Raw genomic sequence first — 12,575 nt, forward strand, 5'->3', positions numbered from 1 at the left:
CCAGGTAGCAAGAAAAGATTAAGTAAATACTGCCCCCCTCCATATTGATCATTGGTACCTTCTGAGTAGTTTGATATTGTATCAGGTAAAGCATCATAGAAGATTGAAGTTGAAAATGCAAAAGACTCCCTGTTTATTAGGGCATGTGGATCTTCCCATGAGGCAATGAGAACCACTGCAACAACCATTTTCCTATGGTGGCATTTTCCCTCTGAGTGCCACTGGGAAATGGTATAGAGTGGGAAGTAGACCACATGGAAAGATTTTTAAAAATTCTTAGAATTACGAAGATTCTATATAGGATACAGTAAGTAATTATCAAGTGACCAGGGCAGGAAAGAGCCAGAGCTGTGGGCTAGATGGAAGGGGTGGGAAGGGCAGGCACATCTGGTAGATGCTGCTTTCATTGAGCTGGGCATTAATGGAGATTCTTTTGGACAGGTTACATTTGAAACATCCATGCATCACCCTGGTAGAACTTCTAGTTAGTAATCAGATACTGACTCTGGAGTTCAGAAAAAAGTCAAAGCTATAGACAAACTTGGAGATCCTAAGCCTGTAGTGGAAGCCATGATAGTAAATGGGATCATTTCCTGTGGAAATCTCCAATGCTCAAAGGGTGGTCACTAGATGTTGAAGAAAGTAGCTCAGCTGTTCTAAATCAAGGAAGGGCAGAATTTTTACCCATGGGCATGGTGCATTGTATTGGCTAGCCTTGTGAAGGGCCTAAAACTGAGAATATATGGATTGAGGCAACTGAGAGCTTTTTTCTTGCTGCTGGTTATTGATCTCACAGCATCCCACATGCTAGGCAACTGTACTGAGCAACACCCTTGGCCCACATGGAGTGCCTTTCTGAGAATGTGAGGATTCCACAGCGGAAGTGGGGAAGGGAAAGGAAGTGACACAGCAAAAATCCCAGAGGAGACTTCAACAATCTAAAGATATTCTTCTATAAGTCCATAAAACCTTTAGAATTTGATGGTCAAATTTCTTGTTTCAAAATCTAGCTCTTTCTATGGATGTGTAAATTACAAGGAGGCCCTGCTGCAGACTGAAAGCCCAAATTGCCCATAATGAAGTCTTTATTCTGTTTGTTGTACTGTGTTCCCTAGAAAGATATATTAAAGACCTAGCCCTCACGTGTCTTGGAGTATGATCTAATTTGTAGATGAGCTTGTTATAGATGAAACCAAGTCACAATGGGGTCATAATAGAGTGGGCCCCTAAAGCCAATGAGGTAGTGTCTTTATTAGAAGCAAAGACAGACACAGAGAAAGGAGAAGTAAAACGTGCCAATCAAGATTAGGATGATGCAGCGGCTTTAAGCCAAGGGATACTGAAGACTAGTAGCCATCAGCAGAAGCCAGGCAGAGGCTAGGAAGGAGTCCATCAATCTGAATAGATCTGTTGTTTTAAGCCACTCATCTTGTGACACAGTTCTTCTGCATCTACAGTGCCATGTCCACAATTCTACCATAAAATTAAACATCTCAAAAAATAATTGCTTCTGTACTTAATGGGGACAGACATTTTCTATTATAGTTATTGCCAAAATGGGGCAGCATAAAGTTATTTAAGATGCATGCATACTGTGTTGTGGTTTAGAAATCACCCATGGATGAAGAATCTGGTGGTTTGAATGAGAAATGTCCCCCATAGGCTCTTGCAGTTGATCGTAGGGTCTTGGTGGTGATATTCTATGAAAATTTTGGAAAATGTGGCCTTGCTGGAGGAACGGTGTCACTAGACTTTAAAGCCTTTTCCCACTCTCAGTTAGCTCTCTTTGCTTTGTGCTTGTGGTTGAGATGTTATTCCTCGGCTTCCTGCCCTGGTAGCCATGCCTTCTTACCACTGCAGCTCTCTTTAGGATTGACTATTGTCCTTTTGGAACCCTGAGCCAAAATAAGCACCGGTCTTCTATAAGTTCCCTTCCAGTCGGTGCTTTATTAGAGGAACAGAAAATTAACTAACACAGATGATTTGAGGTAAATGGATATGCACAGGTTATACTATGATATCTTACACAAGGTACTTGAGCATTCATAGATGTGTGTATCCAAGGAGGATGCTGGAACAAACTTGTGAGCACCTCGAGACTATCATTTCTTACAGCCCATGCTAGGAAATTTCTACAGTTGTCAATTATTAAACATGGGCATTGCTCCTACTCCCACGAATAGAATAAAGTGTCACAAACATGGCTACTATGAAGATCTCATTCAAGTACAAATATCTGGCCTCTACATAGAACTGACAGGCTGAGAAGTGACAAAAGTGTTGGTAGTGTTCTGAAGATTTTAGGCAATCTTGGTTCTTCGAGTGATTTAAACTACTGGAGATTATATTTCTTTAAAATTTGAACTGGAAATCAAACTTCATATCTTTGATTTTTTAAAAATCAAATCAAAACCAGATTTTCAGCCTAGGTAGTATTGTTGCAGAGACAATAAATAGCACCAACACAAAATAATTAGAGGGAAAAGGAAGTGGGGGTATTGCCTACTTGCCTTTCCCTTTACTTTCTTTTCATGAATAGATTTTATTTTTACAGCAGTTTTAGGTTTGCAAAAAATCTGAGTATGTCAGCCTACAAAATCACAGTATCTACTCTGCCAGTCCCTTATTGGGTATAGTTTCTTATACATGCACAAATGTGTGTGTAGGAGTGTGAGTCTCTGCCTTACTCCCTTGAGACAGATTCTCTCACTGAATTTGAGCTAAACTGGTAGCCAGCACATGCTAGCCATTCTGTCCTCTGCCCCCATCATGGTGCTCGGATTACAAGTATACATATGACCAAGCCAGGCATTTCACATGGGTTCTGGAAATTTGAACTCAGGGCCTCATGCCATGTAGCAAGTGCTCTTATACGCTGAGTCATCGCCTCAGCCTGCTTGGCCTATTATTAACACCAAGCGTTAGTAGGGAGCGTGCTTTACAACTGACAAATCAATATTGATACATTATCACTAACCAGTCAATTGGCATTAGTGTTCACTTTGTGTTGTACAGATCCATGAGGTTTCCTGTATACACAGTGTTATGTATAGCAGACTGCAGAATCATTAGGAATAGATTTATTTCATGGGAAAATCCTTGTGCTTTACTCATTCATCTCCCCTCCCCCTCTTGAGATCCATGATAGCCACTTATCATTTACTGCCTGTATGTTTTTTCCTTGTCTAGAGTACCACAGAGTTGTAATAGTCTGTATCCTTTTAGGAGTGACTCTTTCCACTTTCCAATATTCATGCAAGGTATCCATGTCTTCCTGTGGACTTATTGTCTTCTCTTTCTCATAGCTAAAGAGTATTCTTCTGTACCAGTGTGCCAAGATTTATCACTTATCTTTTAAAGGACATCTTAGTTACTCATGAATTTTAGAAGCTATGAATAAAACCTCTGCAAACATTTGCTTGTGTGTTTTGTGTATGCAAAAAGTTTCAGTTTACTGGAGTAAATACCAAACAGTGTTATTACTGGATTGTGTGGTAAGAACCCGTTTAGCTGTGTAGAATCTGCCATTCTTTCAAAGCAATTGTAGCATTTTACATTTCTACCAGCTTCGAATGTTGATTCGTACTTTTCAATATGTGGGGTTAACAGTGCTTTGTTGCTTTAGATATTCTTACAGGAGAACAGTCAGATCTTCTTTTAGGAAATAGGTTTTTCAGGAATGAAGAGCTTAAGGCTAGAAATTGACATCTCCAATATTCTAAAGATTTCCACATGCAACGATTTTCCTTCATAAATATGTAAAGCCTTCAGAATGTTACAAATAAGGGTTGCTTAAAAAAATAAAGTTTCATAGGCAAAGAAATCTTGAGTAAAATAGAATAAAACTTAAGATATCACAATGCCTGATTTCAAGATATACAAGATGTACAAAGCCAAAGTAACCAAAATAACACAGGTATTATCATAAAAACAGACAGATCAATGGAACAGAATACAGTCTGTAACTAAACACATCCATCTGCAGTAAACTGATTTTCTTTTTTTTTTTTTTTTTTTTTGGTCACAGCACTTTATTGATGGGCAGGGCTCCGACATCTGCACAGCTACAACTGAATCTCACGGAAGGCCCGTTTCTCCACCAGTTTCACTTTGTATTTGCGCTTGAACTTGGTTCGTTCCCGGGGCTCAATCATATTTCTCTTCTGGAAGCTCTTGAACCTGTCTCGGAGAATGTTACCTTCCGGCTTCAGTGTCCTGAGTGAGCCAGACAGCTCAGAGCTGAGCTGCACATCAATGTCAGGGGCCTGGTACTTGAGCCGTCCCAGCCTTCGGGGCTTGTCAGCCTCAACCAGTCGCCATATGCGCCGCTGCTCCCTCCGGCGTGCCAGTTCTGCCAACCTCCGGGCCACCTGGGCCTTGATCCCACGGAGCCTGAAGAGTTCTTGGTGCTGAAGCCGGGCTGCCCTCAGTGCAGCCTGCTGCAGCCTCAGTTTGCGAGCAGCCTTCTCCCGCCGCCGCTGCTGCTCTGTCTTCTTCTCCATCCTCTTCTCAGGACCAGCAGCACTGGTGGGTGAGGTTTCGGTGGCCCCATCATCAGCCTCTGGCTGCCCAGCACAGCCCAGCTCATCCTCACCCTCACCGTCAGACTCCTCCAGCAGGCCCTCACACATCTCCCGGAACACGGTCTCCTGGGTGGCGGCTTGCTCTGAGGTGGGCAGGGCCAGCTGTCGCTCCAGCTTTTCTGCCTCTTTCTCGCGCTGCAGCTCCACCTCATGGGCCTCTTGAAGCAGGGCCTGGTGGTCTTCAAAGGTTGGGTTGTAGGAGGCTCCCGCAGGAATAACCTCCACTGCAGGCAGCTGGGAAGGCTTGATGTGAAGGCGTGGTGGCCGCCTCACACCTTTCTTCTTGGTCTGCTCCAGAAAGAATGTATCCTGACCAATCAAAGGCTTGTCCAGAGGGTTGTTTGGGTTCCAGAGGTCATAGAAGGGCCGCTCAATGATGTCCTGGAGCCCAGGTTTGGCCTTTGGTGCAGGAGGGCTAAGAAGCCGGGCCTGTGCCTTGCGCACATCCCTGGGCAGCTCACCCTGCTTTGCCAGTTTCTCCCATAGCTCCTCCTTTCGCCTGAGCTTCTTGGCATTGGGGATCTGGTGTGCGAGGATGTCTTTGGGAGCAGGGATCTTAGAATGATTCTCAAGGGCAAGGTCAACCCGTAGGGGTTTCTGAAGATGCTGTGACTTCTTCTGGACCCAGGTCCTCTTCTTGCTTGGATCTTTTCTCTTGAATCCAGTGTCCACGAAGAAGAGCTTTTCGTTTGGGGCCTCTGCCAACAAGCCACCGGTCGTGCGCTCTTGTAGCCGTACGTCTTCCAGGAACTGGTCTACCTCTATCCCCAGCGGCTCCTCAGCGAGCCTCCTCCAGCCGCGCTTCTTGTTTCTGGGACCCCGCCTCCGCCGCCTCTGAGCGGGATCCACTGAGGTGGGTCGCAGCCCCAGGAAGCCAGAGTCCGCCCGGCTTTTCGAGCCGCTCTTCTCACCGCCCCTGTTACTACCCGCAGCCATCTTCTTAAAGGAAGAGCTTAGTCGTAAACTGATTTTCAACAAAGCCAGTACAAACTAACATTAGAGAAAGGACATTCTTTTCAATAAACTGTACTGAGAAAACTGAATATATAAATGTAGAAAATTTCAAGTTGACTCCAATTTCCCATGGCAAACAAACAAAATCAAACTTAAATAGATAAAAGATCTAAATGTAAGGCCTCAAGATGAGTAAGGCCTCAAGATGAGTAATTAGTGTACTACAAGAAAACATTCCAAACATTGCTACCTTCAAATTTTCAGATAGAACCTGAAAGACAAAAATAACTAAAGTGAAAACGGAGAAGCCTTTATCCCTACAGGCTAATTTTCATAGTGCTAAAGGTTCTGTGCTCATTACTGAAGAAGAAAAGTAGTTACCAATCCTATCAAATCTTATCAATCCCGAGGTCTATAGTAACATCCAACCTAGCAAGCCACTGGTACAACAGTGGCACTCACGTCATGGAAGTAATGTATCACTTTCTAGTTGGATTTAAGATGGAACCTATAGTGTTCACAGCCTTCATAGAGCAGCCTCTAGCTTGCAGAGCTCCAGAAGGAAAAGGGGGGGGGGGTTAAGTAAGGAGGCGCCCATACCATGGCTTGTAAAAGTAGACTGCCTGCAAATCCACTGGTGGTAAAGCACCCAGGAAACAACTGGCTACAAAAGCCGCTCACAAGAGTGCGCCCTCTACTGGGGGGGGGGAAGAAACCTCATCGTTACAGGCCTGGCAATGTGGCATTCCGAAATCAGGCGCTATCAGAAGTCCACTGAGCTTCTGATTCGCAAGCTCCCCTTTCAGCGCCTGGTGCGAGAAATTGCTCAGGACCTCAAAACAGATCTGTGCTTCCAGAGTGCAGCTATTGGTGCTTTGCAGGAGGCAAGTGAGGCCTATCTGGTTGGCCTTTTTGAAGATACTAACCTGTGTGCTATCCATGCCAAACGCATAACAAAAACCAAATAAGCGGAGAGTGTGCTTAAGAGTCCACTATGAGGGGAAATATTTCATTCTCCAAAAAAACCTTTTCCCCCTCTTCTTCCTGTTATCAGTAGTTCTGTTAGATATTTCCCTTCTCCCCCCATGGGGTCAAAGGTATCTAAGTATATGATTGCGAGTGAAAACATAGGAGACAGAATCAGGAATTGGCAGTTTCTCTACATTCATTTGTGTGTGACTTTTTAATATGAATGCAAGATATATAAAGCAGTAATGCACGGAAAATGTTTCAGTGAACACATTTCAACAGTTCAACTTTATAACAATTACGAATAAACGTGTTAAAATTTTCTGGACAATGCCAGCATTTGGATTTTTTTTTAAAAAAATTAATTTCTTATTGACTTTAAAAATAAAATAAAGTTTCAGTTTGAGAAGAAATGTGCATGTATATTCAGAGCAGAGACTGATGGTGGCTACAATGCTATAGAGCTAGTCATTGCCCCATTTCCTGAGATCAAATCATTGCCTACATAGGCTTGTGCAATGGCCACACTGATCTCTACTTACCCTCTCCCCAAACACAGCCTTCTACGACTTCAAGACGGAATTCTCTCAGTCTCCCATTCCTTGTCTCTGTCCAAGTCTTAAAAATCTGTATGTTTGTAGGGAATGTCGTGTCACACCCATGACTGTAGCACTTAGGAGGCTGAGGCAAGAGGATCACTATGAGTTTGAGGGCAACATGAGGTGCAGAGTAAGTTCCAGGCCAACTTGGGCTAAAAAGTGAGACCCTATCTAAAACAAACAAAGCAAAGTAATCCCACCCCATCCAAACAAGATAGAACTCCAGCAATCTGCCTTCATCTTTCCTGGAGTCTTCATGGTCCTTTCCTTTATTCCACAATCTCTCACTACCATGCCTCACTTCAATTTTCATCATCTGAACATGAAATGTATATCAAATGAAAGAAACCAGGCAAAAGATATAGTGTATATGGTACTTTATCTATGAATTTTAAATATGCATATTTTATGGAACATATGATTTCTATTTTATGTTCATATACATTGTAGTTTATGTTTTTAATTTCTGAACTACAAAAATTCAGATCAGCAGAATAATTTTTCATGTATTAAATTATATTACAGGTGAGTATGGTGATGCATGCCGGATCTTCAGTATGTGGAAGGCTGAGGCTAGAAGGTTGCTTTAAGTTTGAGGTCAGCCTGGGTTTTATAGTGAGTTCCAAACCAGCCTAGACTGCAGAGTAAGACCTTGTCACAAAGTGACAATAACTAAAATGCATTCTTCTTTCAGCCTGAAAATGTGTAACGGTCTATGAGGGTCTGCTAGCCTGCTTCTTTACTTCGCAGTAGCTGACCAAGGAGCAAGTGTGAATGAAGCTCTCTCTGATCTACTTCCTCTACGTGGAAGAAGCTAGTTCCTGACAATCCATGGCTGCATGCTTGATATCTGAGGTCTAGCCAGAGTGAGGCTTACAGTAAGTCAAAAGGTAGTCACGGGCTGGGAACGGAGCCCAATCGGTAGGGTGCTTGCCCAACATGCACAAAGCCTTGGACTGGATCCCTAACACCACATAAATCTAGCATGCTGGTGCAAGCCTGAAATTCCAGCTCTAGGTGGAAGCAAGAGGATGAAGAGGTCATAGACATCCTTTGCTACAGTTAACTCAAGCCCAACCTGGCTGACTCGAGGATCTGTCTTAAAAATTTTTAATACAAAAATTTTAAAGAATTCATGGGGATAGAGAGATGCATTGATGCTAAAGAGCACATCCTACTCTTACAGAGGGCCCAAGTTTGGTTCCCAGAACTCAGGTCAGGAGACCTACAACTCAATGTTAGGCGACCCCAAGCTTCTGGCCCCCAAGAGGACTGCTTTCACGTGTACCTCCACATACATACACATAATTAAAATAAAATAATCTTTTTTTAAAATAATTGCATTGCTTCAAGCAGGGCGTATGCTATGATTGGTAGAATGTGCAAAGCCCTGGCCTGCCTCTGACACCATTTAAACTGAGTGTGGTGGCAGATACCCGTAGTTTAAGCATGCAGGGGATGGAGGCCAGACAGTCAGAAGCTCAATGCACCGTATCACATCTTTTCTCTCATTTGTGGATCCCAGATTTTATATGGATATACCAAATCATATATGTGCATGTGATATGAGAATAGAAGAGAACTGTCTAGGGAAACAAAATGGACTAATTAATGAGGGGAGGAGTTATGAAAGGACTGTGCTCAAAGCACACCATATAGTTTATGAAAATGAAAGTGAGCACCATGTAAAACGAACATATGCAGAGTAAACATTTGAAAATTTAGGTCTGCCAACAAGGAGGGGAAAGAAGTTAGTGAACTAGCTTCCACTTTCTAGTTTCTAAGGCTTAGCAGGCATCTAAAATTTTTTGTCTCTCTTGAGATTCCAGGTATCATTTCTTCAGTGTCCTCTGAAAGGATATTGTATCCTTTCGAAGACTGATCATCTGTTCATTAGTGTCAGACGCTGAATCTTCTGAAATAGTCACTGTACTGACAAATGAGATTTCCTGTGGGTCCAAGGATGGCCAGTCCTTTGGTTAGAAGTTAATGGCCGAAGTGGTTGGATTTTTCTCTGTGGGGATAGATTTTTGTCCTTAATACAGTTCAGTCAGAAATTAGAAGTGTCTAAGGTTCATTACTGGCTACTTTCTCTCTTGCTGGGATCCAATATTTAAGAAAAGGAGCTTAACGAATAAAGATTTACTTTGACTAACATTGTCCTGGTGGACAAGGTATGATGGTACCAGTTTTAGGCAGCTGCTTGGATCTCATCCAGTCAGGAAAGAGGAATTAATGTTTGTACTCAGCTGCCTTTCTCCTTTTAAAAATATTTTTTATTTCATTCTTTTCTAATATATTGTATCCATACCTCAGTTTCCCCTCCTTCCCCTCTCTGTGTTTCTCCCTTCACCTCTAGCCCAGACCCACCCCATTCTGCTTTCACTCTGAAAAGAAAAGGTTTCTTTCTCCTTTTTATTTCCTCTAGGAAACTAGTCCATAGGACAATGGCAGGAGCATCTTCCTGCCCCAGTTAATGCTTTCTGGAAACATCCTCACAGACATACATAGCACTGTGTTTCCATGGAGAGTCTAAACACACTCAAGTTCATAATGAAGGTGAATCATCCTGTGGCCCTTCTGGTTCCTGCATCCAATGCTTTTCTGAACGTGAGCATATCTGAAGCCACCCTCTGCCCATATCACATACTCAAAGAATGGATTACAATCAACACTTCAGCTTCTTTGCCATCCACTTACACATTTCTCTTGCAGTTTCAAATATTTTTCCCTTTTTTCCATGCCTTGACTGTGTTTCCCCAACACTTCCCATAGCACTCAACATGGTGGTAACTCAACACTGTTTAACAGATTTCATAGTTGCCTTCGAGGATCCAGCCTAAGTTTCATCTTCTTGAAAACAATCTTCCTTCCCTCTGTACTTGAAACTCACCCATTTGGACTGCCCTTGTCCATTTTGCAATCTCATTCCTCTAAAGCAGCAGTTCTCAAACTGTGGGTCATTACCCATTGGGGATCAAAGGACCCTTTCACAGGGGTCACCTAAGACTATAAAAACACAGATATTTACATTAAGATTCATAACAGTGGCAAAATTACAGTTATAAAGTAGCAACAAAATAATGTTATGGTTGAGGGTCACCACAACATGAGGAACTGTAGTAAAGGGTCACAGCATTAGGAAGACTGAGAACTATTGAGTTAGAGTCTTCTTCTGCTTCAATAATGAGACTTTCAGGTTCATATGTATATTTTAGCCTTATGTCCTGGGCTTCTTATTCTTGAGGGTTTGTTGTTGTCATTAGTTTTGTTTTTTTTCCTTTGGTTTTTTTGAATGTACATCTTCCTGTAGACATCCTAATGACCCCTAAGACTCAAGAAACGTCACACTGAACCTGCTGCCTCCCTCATCTGGGCTGGTATCGTCCCTTGAATAGTAAACAGTCTTACTGTATTGGCTTCTCTATTCCAGCCGGCTTATATATTTGTTTTGCAATGTGAATTTGCTCCCATACCTCCCCTGCTCAAAAATAAGACTTTGCTGTAATAACAGTAACAATGCTCTGCACCAAAGCCTTCAATTCTTCCCTTTCAACCAGCAAATTCAATATAAACTCTGCTCTGACATCTAGGCCTTTCCTTCAAATGACTCTAGCCTGCTATTATTGCCATTCTTCCTACTTACTGCTCACCAATTTGTACTCAAGAACCTAAGAAGGCAACACATTTGTCTGAGAGTTTCTATTACTATGAAGAGATACCATGACCATGACAACTCTTATAAAAAAAGCATGTAATTGGGGCTGGCTTACAGGTTCAGAGGTTTAGTCCATTGTCACTATTGTGGGAAGTATGGTAGCAAGCAGACAGATATGCTGGAGAAGAAGTCTAGAGTTCAAAATTTGAGTAGTCAGGTAACAGGAAGAGAGTGTAAAACTGGGCCCGCCTTGAGCTTCTGAGATGTCAAAGCCCACCCCCAGTGCCTCCAAAAATGCCACACCTCCTAATAGTACCAGTCTCTGTGAGACGATGGGAGACATTTTCATTCAAACCACCACAACATTTGTGTGATGTAGGGTTTTTTTTTTTTGTCACCTTGAAACAAGATAGAGTCATCTGAGAAGAAGGAACATCAATTGAGAAAATACTTCTATAACACTGGCTTGTGGTCAAGTGTATAAGGCAGCTTCTTAAATGATGATTCATGTGGGAGGGCCCAGCCCGCTGTGGCTGGTGCCACTCCTGTGTAAGTGGCCCTGGGATATATAAGAAGGCAGGGGAACAGGCCGGTATGAACAGCAGTCCTCCATGGCCTTTGCTTCACTCATCATAAATGATATATTTTGACCTGAGTTGTAATATGAAAGAAGTCCTCTTCTCCCTATGTGCTGATAAGCATTTCTCTGAGTTCTAACACTCCTCGCGTTGGTTTTGGTTGTAGCATTTGATCACAACAGTAGAAAGCTTAAGAAGACAGCACTTTGTTCATTTCAGTCTCCAAGCCTCCTTTCTTGCTTTCTCCCTCTCTTGAAAATATCCCTCTAGGCAGGGTGGTGTTTTAGTACCCACCTATGACCTCCAGCATTGAAGAAACTGAGGCAGAAGAATCAGGAGTTCTAGACTAGCCTGGGCTACATAGTGAGGCATTGTTTTTTTTTAAATTCTAATGAAACAAAAGCAATGTAAACAACAATATAAAAAATAATAAAACACTGTTGGCCACAGCAAAATAACTTCCATGCTCCCAAACCTGCTTTGATTACCTACTTCCTGATCATTTTTTTTCTTGATCTCTTAATCAAATATGTCTTTTGCTCATTTGGAATTTTTAGGACATTTCCTTATATCAGAACTACCATATTTATCATTGGGAGCACGCGTTGTTTTACAATACTAGCACTCCCCCTTTCCCTTAATACAGATGATTTTTAAGCTAGGCTCATGACTACCTTATGACTACCTTAAATTGCCTATATTTTCTAGCATCTCCTGGGGGTAGATTTGACTCTGTAAGTTCTGACAAATTGGGCTATTAGCAAAAATTCATGTGTTTAACTTCAGGGATGTATTCTTAAAAGTAAAGGGGCATGCACTTTGTTCCTCATTCCTGATGGCCAGAAAAGGAACTTGTGACTGGAGCACTAAGTATCATCCCTGACAATGTGGCGACATTGAAAATAAATGGTGTGTATGGCAAAACCACCATAGAGAAGGCAGGGTGGAAAGGTTACTTAGCATTTAAGAGTGACTGCGAAGAGAAGGTGGGGAAAAGCCTCGAATACTTGGGCACAGGGGAAAAGTTCCTGAACAGAACTCCAATGGCATATGCTCTAAGATCGAGAATTGACAAATGGGACTTCATAAAATTGCAAAGTTTCTGTAAGGCAAAGGACACTGTCAATAGGACAAGACGACAACCAACAAATTGGGAAAAGATCTTTACCAATCCTTCATCTGATAGAGGGCTAATATCCAATATATACAAAGAACTCAAGAAATTAGACTCCAG

General features: G+C 42.3%; 1 pseudogene; it reads right to left on the reverse strand.

Moving 5' to 3' along the window:
• Window positions 1-4,009: 4,009 nt before the first annotated feature.
• On the reverse strand, window positions 4,010-5,530 carry LOC114619139 (annotated as a pseudogene).
• Window positions 5,531-12,575: the final 7,045 nt, after the last annotated feature.

Source organism: Grammomys surdaster, unplaced genomic scaffold (genome assembly GCF_004785775.1).
Source record: "Grammomys surdaster isolate TR1022 unplaced genomic scaffold, NIH_TR_1.0 147, whole genome shotgun sequence".
Taxonomy (NCBI): Eukaryota; Metazoa; Chordata; class Mammalia; order Rodentia; family Muridae; genus Grammomys; species Grammomys surdaster.